The 19,920-nt window shown below is 35.2% G+C and overlaps 1 long non-coding RNA gene across 2 annotated transcripts in view; it reads right to left on the bottom strand.

Annotated features, from left to right (window-relative positions):
* LOC116216445 overlaps positions 1–18,287 on the bottom strand; it is a 44,828-nt gene extending 26,541 nt beyond the window's left edge. For both annotated transcript variants that reach the window (XR_004159187.1, XR_004159188.1), the window contains exons 1-5: positions 18,185–18,287; positions 17,646–17,861; positions 6,315–6,562; positions 4,572–4,758; positions 3,867–3,941 (exon numbers count right to left, since the gene is read on the bottom strand). This is a non-coding gene — a long non-coding RNA (uncharacterized LOC116216445). The remainder of the gene's footprint in view (positions 1–3,866; positions 3,942–4,571; positions 4,759–6,314; positions 6,563–17,645; positions 17,862–18,184) is intronic.
* Positions 18,288–19,920: the final 1,633 nt, after the last annotated feature.

The raw sequence follows: 19,920 nt of genomic DNA, 5'->3' as shown, positions 1-19,920 counted from the left end.
CCATGTAAGTTTGACTGGATGGATACAACATAAATACACAACCCCCTCAGTCCACCTTGATCACCTGAGCAGCCTCCCCTCTTTGGCAATACCATTTCCATATTAGTATGAGATCGTATGAGCACTATCGTAACTATACTGTACTTCATGGTTGTGCAGCCCAACTTCAGAGATACTGTTCAAAAGCTAGGATTAGCTAGGAGGAGTATGCATGACCCTTGCCAGTTAAAAACATTCTCATTACTCTCCATAAGTCTTCACCACTATATTCATTGAAGCCTGGAGTTTTCATGATTTATATACATTTTCTACAAACTTTCTCCTACTAGCAAATGAACTATATTCCTCTGAAATTAGGCTTTTTTTTCATAAGGTAACAAAACTTTCTTTTCAGCTTTCAGCATAGTGATGCACATTCAGAAGCTATAGGGAGCAAGTTTAAAACCATTTTGATCAAATATTAATGAAGATAAACTTTGCGTTTTTAGGACTTCCTTCTAATTGGCTTGCTGCTGCTGCTGCTGAACTTCTATGAAGTTAATGATACTTTCACATTTTTATATATTGTCCAACAATCTCTGCATACTAAATAAAGCTCAGATCACAAGAATAAGTTCTTCAACAAGAATAATCAGCTTTACTGCTGCCACTGCTAAAAACATTGTTCCATACCCCAAGTACATCAATGCTCTGATTATTCTTCTAGTCCAACTTAAGAGCAATGTTGAAGGTGCCTCATTCCTTTCTTCTACTAAAGGAGCAGGAAAATGGTTCTCTCAAGCAGTAGGCCTATAGTTCAGGTATTATGTATTTATGAACATACTGTTCAAAACTAAAATTTAATTAGTATGGTTTCATAATAGTTCATCGACAAGCTATTTAAAAAAATCAATAGATTTTAAAGATTTAAGCTAAGAATTAAGAACTATCATTTCAACGATTATTTCAATAATCAAGAATGGGAAAGTGGATAACAGTAAGTAACAGTGTATCATAAAAAAGCCTTTCAAGAATGAAAATAGGCTTTTTCAGAAAAAGGCCATTTTTATTTTATTCTTATTGGGTTTACTACCAAATTTCAATTTCTCTTTAAATGAAATGTCTTTATTTCTTTAAATGTAGAAACATAACAGAACATATTTAACATGATATTGTAGTTTTTTATTTTTCTACTTGAGTTTACTTTATTTAAGCTCTTTAACATCCCCCAACTGAAATAGACTACAGAGACTTGAATTTATTGTTATTATAGCTGCTGTGGTAATACAGGTCTGTCAGCTTTATGGTTTAACAAGTTATGATTCAGAAATAACTCAACTCAGTTCTCATGTATTTTGATTATCATTTCATGGACTCATCAGGGAACTGAGCTCATTCGCTAACTTTGGAAGTTTAAATAAGAGGTTCTGCTAATAAAATACTGTTAAATTAAAATTAATTCTGGACATAGATCAGGTGATATATAGATCACTTCTTTCCTATGCTTTCTTCACCAAAGTAAGGTTAGTCATGTAGTTGCCATAGAGCAACAGAAATATGTACCATTAATAATAATACACAAGCAGTTGCTGTCATAGAACAAATGTGTGTGGTAAATAACTTATCCATTACCATCAAAAATGAAACCTCATTCTCAGAGAACTTTTTAATCCTAGTCTTCAGGGTCCTTTGATATATAATCTTTAAATATAAGTTATTGTGTAAAAAATTAGTATTGTAATTGTATGGCATTCTAGTATACAGTATTACTACTAACACCTTTCTTATTTGGACCTATGTACAAAATTCTTAAAACTGTCAAAGAAATACTTTTATTATGGAATAAATAAAAGAATGGGACCTTTCATTATGACCAGATCTAAAAAGAAATAAAAGTATTTTGATTCTTTAAGATGCACAGTTTGACAGTTGGATACTTGTAACAACATTGTATACAGATGTGCTGAAATCTGTTTAGCTGACTCCTAAGTGTGGAGTCACAATTCTTCTCCTTTCCTTTGCTTCTTATTCATAATTTCTCAAAGTACCATGCTTGACTTTTGTGTATACGCAACAGTGCAACAAATATCATCTCTCACCTATCTCACAATGCATCTTTTTCTGTATCCAACATCTGTGTCTGTTTTCACTGAAGCTCCTGAGACACGTGGGGTGCACTTAGCACACATCTCACATAAGCTGTAGGACTGTCTCTTCAAAAAAATTTTAGCTGCAGGTGCATTTTAGATTACTCACAATGCACTTTTTACACAGATAAGTAAAATGGTGGCGCATTGCCATTAAAATTAAACATATGCAATAGTGGAGACGTAGTTTAAGTTTCACATTATTTAATTTATTTTTCTGTTGATGACTTTCCAGCTCCATGTTATCTCGTTAGTTATCTGTTGCTGCAGCATGCTATTCTATTTCTGCAGTCAGTTTGCCACTGTATTGCCATGGGATTTTGATTTAGCAAATAGTTTTCTTTGAAATCTTTTTGGTAAAGACAGGAAGAATGCTATTGTGCAATACAAATATCACCTGTACCCATGTTATTAAGTACACTATTCTATATGTTCAGAAATAATCTTACAGCATTAATAACTGGCAAATATAGACATTTTCTTTCAGAGTTACATGAACTGTTTCTAAAATGAAAACTTTTGCTTCACTGTGAAGAGGACTTATTCATGAGAGATAAAAAGTCTTTGTCAACAAATCAAATTATGTTTTCATGTGTAGCCTGATAAATAAGTTACTCATTTCATTTGCTTTAGAGTCACCCATAAAATATTCACAGATGACAATGATGCAAATTTTAACTAGGTAATTCTTTATCAAGTGCAGTTCAAGGAATACACAGGCAGTCTTACTCTGACTCTTACTTTAAAGAAAAAGGGAGGAAAAAAGAGCATTGGAATGGGATTCTTATTCTCTTCCTTTGACTTATTTGTCATTAAATAGTATCTATGCCTACCTTGGACTTTACAAGGAAATTAAACCCTAAAGTAGAAGGGCGGCATAAAAACACAATATTGCACTGAGATAATTGTCATTAGAAGATGTTTCAGGTGAAGAACAAGTGGGAATGCTTAAAGGGTAACAGATTATGGCCCATGTGTGGATGAATGCCTGAAACTGAATGTTTGAATTCTTCAGCCTATTGCGTTCTATCTGCTATGGGTAATGGCTTTATGGCAAACATTCATAACACCTTGATGAAACAGAACTGTCAAGTTTTCTACTCTCCAGTTGATGAAGATAAGTGCCACAATAACATAGTTGTCATAGATTGTGCTGAAGGACTGTTCAGACTGGAAAACTGGGACTTTGGTTCTGGAAAGAAGAGCAGGTGTGAAAAAGAAAAGTTCCCAAAGAGAGCAGTTTATCTTGGAGACAAGAAGGTGCATATTCTGCCTGCAGAAAAGAGAGATTGAAGAAGATTCTAGAGATGGAGATACTGGCTGCAAAAAAATGCCAGGGAATGCTCGGAGTCCAGTACATATCTTTACACAATGACCAAAGTCCCAAGCCCAGATAGTCCAGCAAAAGCTGGAAGAATATCTCCTTTTTACTCTGATTTCCTTACATAAGCAATAACCCAGTCCACAGAAAAAGAACATTAATAGATTTAATTAGCCCTGTTACCCCATCCATGCTGACTTTTAAGCTTAGAACATCAACAGAATGCCTCATACAAAATATTTTGGCTATAGAAATATATTCAGTGGATACTCTAAGCTTTTCCCCTTGAATATGCAGGATACAAAGTTTTCTAACCATATTTGCACACAGTCAAAATCCACAAAATGAAGCAAGGAAAGAAATCACATTTTTCTTCAGCATTTATCTCCCAGAAGAGGAGATAACATGCTCTGAATTACCTTGTGAGGATGCAAAATCTTGACAGTCTGGCTTTGCTGAGGTTTCTTCTTGATGCTGTTGAAATAGTCTAAATTCTTTCATGGATAGATAGAAAAAACATCATTCCTTCGTTAAATTATTTTTATCAAAATTTTCATTCTATTTATTACATAAGCCTAGCAAACATAAGAAGGCACCAGTTAGATATAACTTCAGTTTCAGAGGGAAAAATTGCTGTGTCACTATGTCAGTTATATGGGTAGCTTAGAGGAGTCTTATGTACATCAACAAACACAAATATTCTTACCCATCCACAATCAGTAGAAGTATGATGTAGAACTGCGGACCCTAGGAAGGTGATCAAGTGATCACGTTTTAGAAATACTGTGCTTGGAGTGTGCAGAACAGAGCAGGTTCAAAATTTTGTTGAAATGTCAGAACACAAAACAGGCTAAGAAAATCCTAGGTGACCTTCTGCAGCTTGCTGAATCTCTCCTGAACACATTGCTTTGGGCAATTTAGGCAACCTGGCAGGTGGGCGGTGGTGTTACTGAATCGCTTCTAGCAGGAGCAACAAGAGCAAGAGAACTAGCCAGCGCTCATATAGATCTTGGTGATCTCTGAAGAGATTACACGGGATAGAAAGGGGCTGGAATAACTTACTTGTTTTGTTCAAGAGTTGTAGCAGTAAAAAAATGTAAAAATTAAGACAAAAATTTACTTACATTTAAAATGCCTTCAAATCTGAGAACTTCTTTACACTGCTGTACTGCTGCAATATTCTGATTCCAGGAGCGTGGTTTGGCTTTACTCAGCCAACTGTTCCTCTTTCAGATAGGTTTACTTGACATTTTTTTCCAAATCAGCAAGGATAAATGCATAGGTTATAACTAGAAAAGAGGTGTGTTCAACCTTCAGGATAAGACAAAAAAAAAACCTTTGATGGCACAGTTCCAGATAAGTACTCATGTTTGGACTTCATTTTTCTTTGGAAACAAAAGAAATTGTCAAAAGATTTATCAAAAAAGAGAAAAAAGAAAAAAGAAGAGGCAAGAAAAAAGAAAGGAAGTATAAAAAAAAGGAAGAAAGAAGAAAGGAGAATGAAAGAAAGAAAAAGAAAAGAAGTAGTTTTAATAGATATTCACTTGTTCTGAAATACAACTGCAATTCTTTTTACCTTTTTCACAGAAATATAGAAGGGCCTGGGTTGAAAAGGACCTCAAAGATCATTTAGTTTTAACTCCACTGCTCTGTGCAGGGTCGCCAACTATCAGACCAGGCTGCCCAGAGCCACATCCAGCCTGGTCTTGAATGCCTCCAGGGATGGGGCATCCACAACCTCCTTGGGCAACCTGTTCCAGTGTGTCACTACCCTCTGTGAAAAACTTCCTCCTAATATCTAACCTAAACCTCCCCTGCCTCAGTTTAAAACCATTTCCTCTTGTCCTATTGCTATCCACCCATGCAAACAGTCATTTCCCCTCCTGTTTATACACTCCCTTTTCATCTTAAACTCTTTCATCTCTCATTATATAAAGCTAGTCATAGTCTCAAAATAAATTTGAGAGATACATAGATAAATAGCACATCAATGTTGCAACTTTTTGCCTACATTTGATTAAAAAATCCCAAAACTGTTTTAGCATTACCCAAATAACTCACATTTTAATGCACATATATTTGAGATTGTTTATATAATAAAGAAAAAAAAAAAGAAAAGAATAACCCTCACTTAAAAGATTGGTACTGTAGTAGAGAAATTCTATGTTAGATTGGTGAGACACTGGATTGAGAATCTCAAGTATGTTATTATTCATTTAGTATTAGTCATGGGAAAATTAATATTCTAAAACTTATTTCAGAAATATTTTATAACAGATATGAATAAATTACTTCTGTAGCATTACCTACTAAGAATGAGCAGTTTTACCTAAGGAAAAAAAATCCTTCCCTCCATTTTCATTAACCTAAGAAGAAAAAAGAAAAGCTCTTCTGTAGCTGCACTGATACTGAACAGAGCTTGCCTAGGATGAGTCTTCAATAATTTTGAATTCCAAAACACATTTTTTCTTTTGAATAAAAATGTTCCTTTGGTAAGAACAAATTACAAATAACCAGAATGACATGACTTATCAAAGCCTGATGAGTAAGTCAACACTGTCCTTTGAAAAAAAGGCCAGTCCTGGGAAGCAATAATTAGGAAGTAGATCGTGCTTCTAAAGCAATTCAGTAAAGTCTTATGCCTCTGGACACAGGTTTAGGTTTCAGTTATAAATAGGAAGGTAAAATGATGATTGAAAACTTACCTGCAGGAAACTAAAAAAGGAAGACACCTATTAAGAGAGAACTTAGAAGTTTCAAAGAGAATGTGAAGAATGATCTTCAGAGTAAAAAGAACCTCAGGCCACAATTCTCAACAGCATGGCCAATGCTGCCTTATAGTGAATGCATAGGAGCACATGACTCACCTATTCCTAAGATTGGATTTATGATGTAGCCAGGCAGGAATATCAGTTATTTTTGGAAATGTGTTGTATATATTCTTCATTTTCAAATGTCTATAAGGGAGAAATTAGTTCATTGAAAGAAAAAACATCAATGTATCTCTGTACTGTAATGCAGAAACTGGTGAGGTGTGCAGGTCTGAGTCAAATCAAGGTGCAGGTCAAGCAATCAATTTTTCAGTAAATATCCTCATCTTCAGCGTTAGGGATTTCTAATGAAAAAAAAAAAAAATCAATGCTCAGCTATTGCCTCAGGTTCTGCTGAGTAACACATATGTAGTATAAGCCATTGTTATCAAGAAAATGCAAGTTTTGCTTTCACAGGTTAAAAATCCCCTGAAACAAGAAGTAAGACAGAGGCTAAAAAGGGCTCAAAGGTTTGAAAGGGAAAGATTTTTGTTCTTACTATGGTCTGCTGAAATAGTATTCCCTCCACGTCTATTGCTCTTATGATATGATAATGTCCACATTCTGATGCTGCAGCATAGAAATTGAATGGCTTTTTAACGACAAAATTAATAGGACTTTCATCTCACATATTACATCCTCATTAATACTAAATAGGTTAATTAAGATTAAAAATATTACCATAAATAGTATAGGAATTAATAATTTACAGCTATAAAAGTATTGCAATTTTTCATAAAATCTTATATATCAACCTCACTTAATCATCATTTGTATTGCCCAGAAAATTCAATGCATGATAACCTAGGATTTGCACTACCCACGTTCTTAATATTTAATGATCCCATGATGCAAATTTAGGTTCTTTGAATATAACCAGATCTGTTTGGTACAGCCCTGCATCTGCTGATTTCATGAGAATGATGTAGTTCTTGCTTATGAACTGTCTCTGATGGTTAAGTAATTGCTCTGATCCCAGTTAGAATAGAGAATTAAATAGTGAATTGGCCAAGTTGTCTAGTCCAAGTCCAGTCACGAGAGATTTTAAGCACAATTCTTGATTTTTCTCTATGAATGCCAAATATTCTCTAACAGTAATATTTTACTTTATTTTATAAAGTAAAATTTTTACTTTACAGTAAAATATTATAAAAATATAAAATACTTTTATAGCTGTAAATTATTATCTTCTTTGGTAAGACTAAAAATAAATGGCTTCAGTTACTGGTTTGGATGTCTGGGTGAAGCTGCTTGTTTGCTTATTCTTCATTTTGTCATTGCCTGTAAAAATCTAAAGGTGATGAATTCTCCTTCCAGTCATTGTTTGAGTTCTCTGTTTAGAACATAAACTGAAAGCTGAGAAGGTAACGGGGAAGGATCTATGCATGACCTGTTTCTCATGCCCTTTCCTAAGCATCCTTCATTTTCAGTCCCAGGGTGCAGGACGAGGTGTGCCTTTGGAGTACCTGCAAAATAGAATGTAACTATTGCTCTTACATGCAATGAAACAACTGAAGAACAGAAATCATTTTGGAAATGAGGATCTGGGGCCTTGAGCCACTGGAACAAAAGAAAAACAAACCATAGAAAATCAGAAAAGAGTTTTCTTCCCAATCGTATGTATGGCATAGAAATATTAGCTGTAACAGCAGAATTTTCCAGAAGTACATGCACACAAAAATAGCAGTATTGTAGCTTGAGATAACACATGCACAAAATCCATTAGCAATTTGTAAGAGCTGAACCATGCTGACAGATTAATTCCTCTTGACAACATTTCTGGACTGAGGTGTATGTCAGCCACTGTGTTTCACAAGAGCAACACTGACAGGCTTGGCAGAACCTGCAATAAGCACCTCCAGAAATGTCAGTAAATAACACCAGTTTTTCTGCTACTTGTGACAAAATGCCCAAAGATCTTGGGAATAGGTTCTGCCTGCACTAGATAGGTCTATATTAACATTAAGAAGGCAGACCATTCAATGACAACAGGTGGTGACTGTGTTTGTGCACCTCAGTTGACATCTTGTTCTACATACACAAGAGACAAATTTAATGAGTGCCTGACACATTGCAGATATCATATTGCAGTGCTAGTCGTGTGACCTGTGCTGTCCCATGTGACCCAGGGCAAGCTGCCCCATATCCATCCTCTTTGCCTGCATCACTCAGGAGAGAATAACACTATCCCTATAGAGAGCAAGACTGAGGCCTTATGAAACCATGTCAGACAAGTAGTAAAATGGTGATAGAGTCTCCTTTCTATCTACAAATCTCCTACTATAGAGATATCTGTCAAAAAAATTCCAATCTCACCACGTTTTTGGTACAAGATATTGTTTCATATCTAAATTATGGAAAATTCAAATAGTTGCACCCATCCTCAGTGTAATGAGAACTAGCTCTGGGATGCTGACAGAAATATCAGTAAAACCATTCTTAATGTTAGAGTTTTGACTTAAGAAAAAATTCACAGTTCCTAGAAATGTTATCACTTTTCAAATCAAATACAAAAGACAACAACCACAAAAAAAAAAAAACCACATAAAAACTCACCATCAATTTCATGCTATTGATTGAAATTCAACATTTTCAACAGAAAAACAACATGCACTCCAAACAGGTGAAATAGCCTGATGACATTTCTGAATATATAAATTACAGAAATAGGATAAAGCAACTGTAGGCATCTTAACTGAACTGCACATGTTCCCAGTAATGAGACTGAGTGAAGATCTCCAGACCTCTAGAACAAGTGAAATTCTGTCCAACATTTCCAAAACTAAGGACTTCTTGTGTTCTTAATCTCTAGTCAAAACTAGGGTCTATCAGGCAGTAAGCTGTGATAAGAAAGTTTGATTTCACAAAGTGCTGAGCATGGCTGAAGAAAATCAAGCTCTTCATAGTACTTCAGAAGACCCTAAAGGTAATCTAACTAGAATTGCCACATTTTTCCCCCTTTCTAACCTATTCCTTAGCTAACTTATACAACAACAGTATACACACTTAAAGGCAAGTACAAGACATTTAAAATGCAACAATGCAGTGTTCCTGCTTTCCTTTATTAGTTTCATAAAGAGATAACTGACTTTTTACTATTCTGATATAAAAATTCAAAGGCTTTAAAATGAAATGGCTTTTCAAATTACAGATTATGATCCAATTAATACAAAATTATTATGTTGTAATAAAATACACAATGATATGTGATATGAAATTTAAAAAAGTATAACAACAGAAACTTGAACAACATGTCACAGTATTTTTCATTATTCTAAGTCTTTTGTTTTAGCTATTTTTTTCAGTGCTGAAAGTAAAGCTTCAAAGACAGGACACTAGAACATGATAGCAGTTACACTGTTCTCCTTTCTGCATGCACATTAATTCATTCTGGTGGAGGGCTGATGAGTTTGAGTCACAACTTGCTTTCAGTAACATTATCGGAACATTTTGTTTAAGTGTGATGCATGCACAAATAATTTTTCAAATATTATGGCAAGATACAGGTTTTCATACAGATTCTAAGAAATAAAGTAGTATTTTAAAGGTAACAGTCTTCCAAACCTTTCTGTAAATTTGATATTACTCTAGTAAAATCTCCAATAAAAAGTAGAGCTACAATGGAAGGCAAATAGTAAATACCTCATCTTCCAGTGCACGAGGGAAATAAAAATAAAATATATGAGTGTCCACCTGCATTACAAGGACATATCTAAATAAGTCCTTAATAGAATTTTTATCAAATCTTTATGGGGGCAGTGTGTTTTTCAAAATTTCAATTGTGGCTGATATTCAAAGTTTGAACAGATGAGAGAGGTTGGGAGCACACATAAAATGTTCCCTCTCTTATATGCAATTTAGGATTTGGAAACAAATGTTTCTGACAACACAAATAGATAAAGAGCTATATTAAAAATATAAAAAAATCACATCATGTCTTATTTTAAAAAGTAAAATTCCTATGATGGCCAAATCATGTGTCTTGATATTAAATAAATGAGTGAGGAGAGAAAAAAAAAACATTTCATTCAGACAATTTGAATCTTTTACTTCATTAAAGAACTGCAAGGAACATAAATCTTCACAAAATGTCCCAAATATTTTAAAAAATTAATTGTACATTGATTTCATTTTTTTCCTAACCTTTGATTTCTATTCTGATTTCTTCATTTCCTTTCCTTTTTTCCCTCTGTTTTGAGAGAATCTTCATTTTTTTTATTTCAAACACTTTCCCAGGATGGGAAAACATCTTCTAAAGCTTATTCTGTTTTGTGTTTTTTTTTTAAATTGAAAGTATTTGTTGCAGCTTTGGTTTAGGTTATACAGAAAAAGCAGGAAATGTCTGTATAAAGAGCAAGTTTTCCGCATTATTTTATTTTTCTAAGAAAATATTATTATCTAGATTGTATTTGAAGCAGCATAGGAAGGGTATCTGTATAGATATCACGATTTTTTTTTAGCTACTTCCTCACCACTTCACAACTTATTGACAACAGTTCTAAGAAAGACACTGCTGGATACTAGGGAAAGCAGTGGAGTTGCAGTTTTTCTCTAGGAATTCAGGGATACATATGTCTGCTCTTAAAGGTAGAGCTGACATACTGAACCTTCAAAACTCAGAACACAGCCCCTGAAGAAAAAGGGGATTATCTGTAGGGGACCCAGCTGGGAACATGTCATGGTTTTATGATTTTTGCTATCGGTATTCCACATCATAACATCATGTAAAGCTCAAGAAATTAAAGAGTTAATACTCCAGTTCCGTGGATTGACAACTTTCCAGATACCTGGCTTTCAGAAGAGAAGAAGAACTACATACCCCGAAGGACTTTGAGTTCAGAGGGGAAGATAAGACCTGCAAGTCACAGGATTCACTCTTGCTGCCTGGCAGTGTGTGGGTGTGCTCCCTGAAGCCTTCAGTTCAGACTAAGGCTTTTGGTTGCGGACACACTCTCTCTCTGTCTGTCTCATTTTATTTGATTGATTAGCCTCAGTTCCAATTATATTGTACTACCTTGCATTCCGATATCATTTAGTAAATTAACTTTCCTCCTCAGATCATTGCCTCTGTTCTGTTCATAGGCCCATCTCCTTATCCTTCCCCCTTTCCATTTCGCAAGGAAAGAGGAAAAGGCTCCCCATTAGTCACTGTACCAGGCTGAACCAGCCCGTAAACCTTTGACAGACACCCCTCCCTCCCCTTTTGGTCCAGTGGGCCTGCTGTCCCTGTCACAGACAAAGGTAAGGTGACCCCGTAACAGGAGAGCAGGGCTTTCTCAGCTGCGCAAACCAGGGAAAGGACAGGAGGACTGGAGCCAGACTGCCCTGACACTGTGGTCCTGGAGAGGATGTATGCTGACCGCTTCATTTAGTCTACCTGTTACAAGAATTACAAGAATTATTTCGTTCTTGTGATTTGCTTAACTCCTAATAAACCAACCTGTAATAATTAGCAGTGTTTTGTGGGTTTAATGGTCTTACAAAAAAAAACAAAAAAAAAAACACAACCCAAAACACAACAAAAACATAACAGAGCTGCAGATTCACCTCAGGACCACAGACAATCAAACAGCTCAGTCCAGCTCTAGGGACATAGATATACTAAGAAGGGCCTCATGAACTTTTAGAACAAAAGTGGAAATTAGTGGCATATGTTACCTAGGCAACCACACATCTACAGCAGTGGTAAAGGATAGAGAAAATTGGGCAGCAAGGAATGAATCTAGTGACAATTTCAGAGCAAGAAAGCACGGCTGCCAGTGGAGCGCACAAATAATTAAATAGAATACTCCAGAGTTCAGCAAACGACAATTTATAAACAAATTCCAGCTAATATTATCTATAGATGAAAAGGTATACAACATACCTCATAGTGCTTTTATTCATCTTGGTCTGTTAGTAATGCAGGAATACATTCAACAGACAGCCCTCTCTGTATTCTTTACAATCATTCAGTTGTCCTCTCAAGATGAATCAGCAGTGTTAGACACATCTTTAAATAATTCTTGGGGAAGGATTTGCAGAAAGTATAACCTAAGTATTTTTTAAACTATGCTCCCAATAAAGCCAACTCCCACTGACTTGCATGAGTTGAAAGACAGTAGTACATTGAAACCTAATTCAAAGCCACCAAGGTCTTGCAAAGGCTTACACTGACTTTACCAAGACTGATTTAGGCCACAGCTGTAAATATTTTCCTTTCTGTAATATCCTTTTGTAACATCAGGAGGGGTTACATTAAAGTTGTTTTCAACTTTGAATATTTTCCAACTTCATGGCTTATGGATGAGTTCAGAAAAGCAGTCTTAACAACAACAAAACATGTCATTGTGGGAGAAAAAAAAGGAGTTTCTATGACTAAGGAATGAAAAGATTTCATACTTCAAGTCATTTGCATACATAATAAGACTGAGGAAAATAAAAAGGTGAAATTTATTTTATCTTGTTATTGAAGTTAAGAACTATCTGAATAGAGGAGCTGTGACATTTTCAGTGTCACATCTGTTTATCAGTGTGTGGTAATCTAAGGGGCTTGTCAGTGCTATCTGTCAAGACTTTATATATGTGCGTTTGTGGGTGGGGAGAGATGCGTGTACATGCAATAAGAATGATAAGTGGAACAAAAGAAGAAAACGGAAGGCCTTCAGATGCATAACATGGATAATGTGATTGACAACGAATAAGATAAACAGAGAACAGAGAAATCAAATTGGCATCATTTTTCTATTTATCACATTTGAAACCAACCTATTTTCATGTGAGGATGAGATTGTAGAAACAGAGACAGATAAAAAACCAGCCTGACAGAAGGTAACATAGCCAGGTAAGTTAAGACCTTTTGAATTTTAATATGTGTTGGCTCTATACAAATTCTTTTTAAGATACTGACAAACATTCTGAAAGGAAATAAAGTGACATTTTTCATGCTGATTATATTGCTTAGAATTAAGTTTATGACAGTCCTTTCTTTCTCTTCCACAGAACCCCACGCAAAACAAACTAAAATCTGGTATTATCCTGCATATAAAGAATACCCCGTATTAGCAGGTAGGCACAGTTTACGTTTGACTCTTTTGTCCTTAACGTACACTCACTGTAGTTGTTGTTTGACCAGAGAGACCATTTTGATATAGTGTACAATAAGGCAGCTAAGAGGCTGTTATTCCCACTGAGCATTTCAGCTGATTTTTTTGCTATAGCAGAATGGAAGAAAAATTGGTGCTGCGTCAGCTCACTGTATGCAAATCAAATTGAAGGAAGGAAAATGTTGTTATAATGCAACCCTTGAGAATCAAGAACATAAGGTTAGAGATGAAGCAAGAAAAAGTTCTGACAGCTATGTGATCAGCAAACTTTCAAACTTTGCACAATCTAAATCTGCCTTTGTTGATTAGCAACTCCTTCTGTACTTCGTTACCCTTCAAGAAATGCATCTGACTTGACACTGCATTCAGCAAGGCTCCTGGGGGCCCTCCTCATTTCTGTATCTCACTTTTCTGACTGATGGCCTGGGGTGAGGTAGGGTGTAGGGATTTCATTGATGTGAGCAAAATCATAAAGGCCCGCCTTTTAGTTGGGCAGATACTGTCTCTGAGGAAGAAATTACCTGTTACATTATGGACCACAGATAGCAGATTTCAATCCTACACTTGCCCTACTTTGAAGAAGCTGAGTGCCAAAATCTGTATGTTAAGCACGGGCTAAAGCTTGTTGCATTCATTGAAGTGCATTCTACTGACTTACTGTACTATACATCTTTCCCAATATGAACATAACAACCACATGAATATTAACAATTATAAACGAGGATTATTGCTAAAATTATTGTTGTCTAAATACTTGCATAATTGTTTCTGATTCTGAATGTCTTTTATAAGGTTCTGATCTTACTGGGAGACCTGCTTTTGAGGAGATGTGTACAGAACAAAGAATATTGAATGAAGTTACTGTAAATGCATTATTCATTTCTAGTCATTTCTGACGACCTTATATATAACTCATGTGTGACAGAGCATAGCACAGCTATAAATGATTGCTGTGATGTCATCACTCATCAGTGGAAATGAATTGTGCATCTACATGGGCCTTATTGCAAATTTTGTTTCATAAAACCACACTAGTTCAATATGTATGGCTTTTGTATTTCAGTACTTTTCTTAATTTAAGCATTTTGCCTTGAGCAAAGTCAGATGTGAAACGTATCCTTGGGGTTTTCCTCCAAAGCATGTGCCTTTTACACTGAAACCTGAGACATCAGAGTAACGTTGCTCTTTATATTCAGGGAAGAAACAGATTATTCCTACAGAAAACTGTATTTATATTAATAGCAGCAATGTCATTGAATTTTCAAATAAGGACAGTTGTTCTAAATTTAAAGACTAATCCATTTATTTGGACATAACACTTAAGAACAAATTCACAAAAAAAAAAAATCTATCTTTAAGTTTCCATAGAACCAATTAATAAAGAGCTGAAAGCCATTGTAATATTTGGTCAAGTTTAATATACTAACCAAAATACTTCCTTAGTGCACAACACAAAATGCATTCCATATTAAGAAATGATCCTGAACACATTAACATTAGATCCACTACCTTTTTTCTTAATTGTGAATTACTGATTGTACAAAACTTTTGCCCTTCAAAAGTTTTGTAAACACAGATGACTTAACCACAGATGAGGATTTGTCTATACTAAATATTGGAAACGTTATTCTAAATTAAGAAACCTTAATTGGTTAGAGAGAAGGAAAGAAGAACAGGTTGAAAATTAATATATTAAGTTATCACTGTGGGAGTAAGTTAAAATGCTTACATGTAATGATTACTTTAAATACTAAAAGAAGATATACCACTAAGCTTGTTAAAGGACATTATTTCCATCAAGTTACACTCAAGCATGAGTACTCTGAGAATTAAAGTAGCTGATGGCAGTATATGGAAGCCTAATTCTATCTGAAAAAGCTGATAAAGGAACTCAATATGAAGTAACTAATAAAGCAGAAAAATATTTTCTATATATTTTATTAAGGCTCCTCATGAAGCCTAACTTCTGTTTCATTACGTAGATCTGTTTCATGTTAGAACTTTGTTATGCACAGTCTGTCTTTCATATTTGCACCACATTCTGTGTGACACTAAATTTTTTTTTGCTAGAAGTTTATATCTTTTACTCTCTCTGTCTTCAGTTTATTTGTTTTCCTGTTGTTCTTGGTACACATTGGATTTCAAGACAAGATTTCTTTTTATCGTCATGAAGAGGAGTTTCCAGTTAAACAGTACTGTGGTATTTTTTAGCTCTTAAAAACTGACTGCTCAGATGGAGCATCTACAACCTCCTCAGGTAAGGTTTGAGCAACTGATGCCAGGGAATCTGTAATTTTTATATATAATATTTGCATATATAATAACCTCTAATCTGTATATGCACCAAAGCTCTAAAAAATCTGAATTTTTTTTCTTGGGGATGTGGAGGGGGTGGGGGGGGGAGTGGGAAGAGGGGAAGAGTGTCCTGAAAAATCAAAATTAAAACCAAAATTTTAATTTCAGATTCCATCAAAGAGTTTGGACGAGACCTTGGGAAGATCCACAGCTTGCTGGACTTGAACTGGGAATTCATAAAAAATAAACCTTCAAGTAGAATTAAATTAAATTAGAATAAATTAAAATTTATACTAAAGAGTAGAAAATACGTGGATCAGACATTGTAGAAAGTGTGAAATAATTAAAGTTACAGCACTTAAATCTGGTCCCCTTGTCATGTAAGTTTATGCAAGATCCTAGCTGAAATCAGATTTAAATTTTAAAAAGAGTACCTTTTAAAAAACATTTTGGTTTTCTTTTCCTGCATAATTTCCCCATAGCACTGTACAGGGCCTACTTCTCTGCCCCGTACAAGTAACTAGAAAGTATCTCAGCTTGCCAGTTATGTTTGTGATTAGATTTACAGTCAACAAAGCTGTCTGGAAGTCTTCCATCAGCACATGGTTAATTTCCTACATACATTTTTCTGAGGGGGGGGGAAGACATTAGCCATATAGAAATAATTCAAAGTTGGAAAAAAACTGAAATAGCAAAATTCTCTATAAAACAAAAAATACAGCTGTAACAGTAAGCAAGAATATTTACTAAAATACCCTTCTCATTGGTAGATCTTTTTTATCTCCCTCTTTTTCAAGCTTTCTTTCATTATTTTTTTTAAGAACAACATGTATAGTGATTTCTGTACCTCCGCCAGTGCATTCAGATAAATGGTTTTGTTTCTCTTTATTTAGTGAGTAGAGCCCCCATTCAAATTCAAAGCTTGGTGCATCTTATTAACATGCTACAAAACGCATATCACTCTGCATCTCTCAGTAGAGACAATTCTCCCTGTCAATTCAAAGTGAAGCTTGTGGCCTTTCTACATCGAAACTCTGATTGGAAAAGTATTTCTGTGCAACTGTAACAGCTGCAGCAACAGCACTGAAGATGTGCATTCATTCAAACCCCACCTCTGAAACTCAGAGATTTCAATTGTTCGGAAGCTTCACAAAATGTTCTTGTGTTTGGATTAATCTGCAGAGACTGGTTCTGTGGATAAAAAGCAATCTTGTCTTGAAATCCAATGTGTACCAAGAACAACAACAGGAAAACAAATAAATTGAAGACAGAGAGAGTAAAAAGTATAAACTTCTAGCAAAAAAAATCTAGTGTCACACAAAAGGTGATGCAAATATGAAAGACAGACTGTGCATAACAGATTTTTAACATGAAACAGATCTACATAATGAAACAGAAGTTAATTCTTTTTGCTGCTTCCTCTCCTGTCCAGGTTGCATACAGTTCACAGGGAAAAGGGGAAAGAGAGGGAATGACTGTAAAAAGAAAAGAAAAAAACAACAAAAAAAACCCCACTCTTCTTGCACTTCTGTTGCACTGGAGAACTCAACATTGCCTGAGTAATATTGAAATAAAAAGTGGGCCAGCCTTTCATACAGGAAGCTCTCTGTCATTACAACACACATATGTTCAAAATATGCAAATACAGTTTCCTACTAGTCTCAGAATAAAATATAGATGCCCAGATATTCAAACAGGATAGCAATTAAACCTTCACCAAAGCCAACGTGAAAGTAGGTAGGGAACTGTCCTGCTGTCCCAGAGGGACTTCAATAAGAATAAAAGCTGGGAGGAGGGGATCCATAGTAGTGACCCTTTGGCCAATGGAGAAAAGACTACCTTTCGATTATGTACGTTATGCCCAATATTTCACAGTTCAGTATTTTCCTGTTTAGAAAAAAAGTTTGATTGAATAATTAATTTCAGGGAAAACAAACAAACAAACAAAAGAGATGGGGGTTCCAAACTAGTTTCATTGCTCTCTATAGGGGATCGTTGGCATCCTTACCTGAGATAGTCATTCCCTTCTGACGTAAAAGGAGCTTTTCAAATATCGTTGAGAGGGTTTTAGTGACCACATCAGCTAATTCCTTCAGGATTCTGGAATTCATCTCATCAGGATCCATAGACTTGCGGATGTTCATGTTCCTCAGGTGGTCATTCATTTACAGTGGGAGGGACGTTGCTTCCCCAGTCCCCTCCTACCAAACCAAATGTTTCAGGGCTGTGTGGTGAGCAGTTATCAGAGAAGACCAAGGCAAAAAAAGTTGTTAATTACCTCAGCCTTCTCCTTGTCTGTTGTTACCAGCTTGCCTATGTAACTCCCAGTGGGGGGGTATGCCCTCCTGGACTATTCTTTTCTGCCTGAGGTACCTGTAGAAGCCTTTCTTGTTCTTGACCCTTAAATCTTTCTCAGCAGGGCTGCTCTCAAGGAGTTCTCCCTGCTGGTATACATCTCTCTCTCTCTTCTCTCTCTCAACATAAATATAAATATATAATCTATATAGAGAGAGCTACTAAATAAAGATATATTATATATATCCTTACCTCAGAGCCTTGCTTTTTATCTCCTATTTTTCAGTGTTCTCTTTTAGGATGTCCTCAAACTACTTCACATGCCCAGCATATGTATATGGCAGAATTTTACATAACCACTGAAAAACAAAAAGAAAGATGGAATCAGAAAAAGCGGTTCCAAAAATAATCCACAAGTGCCTCATCTTCCCATTTAGGAAATGAATACATTAATTACCATTAAAAGTATGGCCTATTATTAAACTCAAACTTCATCTGAAGATGTTGAATACCCTTATTGGCAACTTTTGAAAGTACAGTCCTGTGTACCAGACTGCATCTGCAGAAAACACGGTCTTCCATTTTTGATTGCTTTCTGTCCTAAAGATGAGTAAAATATCAAACGAGTTTTTTTAATTCAGAAGATGCACACTTAGCCTCATAAAATTTGGCTCATGGATGTTAGACAAGGTAACACGAATTGATTTATATCAACACTGCATATCTCTGAGTTGTTAGTCGCCTTTTGCTTTTTGAACTGCCACAGATTTATCAAATAGAACTGTACAGGAACAAGACTAAGTTTCATAATGATGTAAACATCGAGTGATATTTTAAAACAAGCTTATGTGATGACATAAGATCTCTGATGTTCGTAATAGGTACCATTCTTAACATGAATAGTGATGGAACTATATAGCTCATAATATCATTTTTAATTCACTGTGCATCAAGACATCCTGCAGATTTAATAAAGAGATCATCATATGTAAGATTTTTTAATTAATAAATTGAGTTCTTTTTTCTGATTCTACTGCTCAATGTGATTCATGTACTGCTTTTAATTTTATTTGGCCTTGATTTAAATATTCAATTACTGTTCTGCTCAAACCCTCATGTTGGCAATCTTTCAACCTCCTTGCCCTGCACTGCTAACCATCCTGAACCATATTATCTGCTTAAACCCTAGCTGAAATTCTAAGGTTCTAAGGTTCTGAGAACAGCTCAGAATGAGCTGTTGATATGAGCTTGATATATAGAGTGAGCTTGATATATAGTTACTGCTGGAGAAAAAAAATAATAAAAAAAAAAGCAAAATAAATTCTTAACAAAAAAAGGTAGCACTGAAAGGCTTCTAGATTCATAAATATTTAACAAAACTAAAAAAAAAAAGTTTAAATGTTAAGGTTTTTTCTCAAGGGATTTTGAAATAAAAAGAAATACCAGTGAGACAGGGAAAAAAGAGAAATCTTTTGCAAATAAAACTCTTGGGACAATAACCTCCTTCTTCAGTTGAGGTTCTGTGATCCTCTATTTGTTAATAAGTACTCTGTCAGTACCAATACTACTGTGCTCATTAGAATTGTGCTTCATTCATTAGTGATTTGGATATTGTGCCAAAATGCCAAGATGCGCCTAGACAGCTGAGTACAGACAGTTCTTCTCCTGACAAAGTGGTCACAGATAGATGCATTTCCTGATGTTTAACTGTCAATCAATATAATAAACAAGCTAACCATGAAAAGGTTCTGGAGCATGCTTGAATACGTATAAAGCCACTTACACAACAATAGCAGTGACTCTTAGTATGGAATTAGGTCATTCAAAAATGTTTTTCAAAAATAAAGGGGGGGAAAAAAGAGTAATTTCATTGCCTAGGGATGTAGAGAGACTTGAAATAGAAACTGAAGACCTGTTGTTATGTGTGCATATATAAATTAGAATTGACCAGCTTTGAAAATGCTACTCATAGAGCTACTAAGATAAAG

The sequence above is a fragment of the Meleagris gallopavo genome, chromosome 3, assembly GCF_000146605.3.
Source record: "Meleagris gallopavo isolate NT-WF06-2002-E0010 breed Aviagen turkey brand Nicholas breeding stock chromosome 3, Turkey_5.1, whole genome shotgun sequence".
Classification (NCBI taxonomy): Eukaryota; Metazoa; Chordata; class Aves; order Galliformes; family Phasianidae; genus Meleagris; species Meleagris gallopavo.
This window is presented reverse-complemented; position numbering and strand designations above follow the sequence as displayed.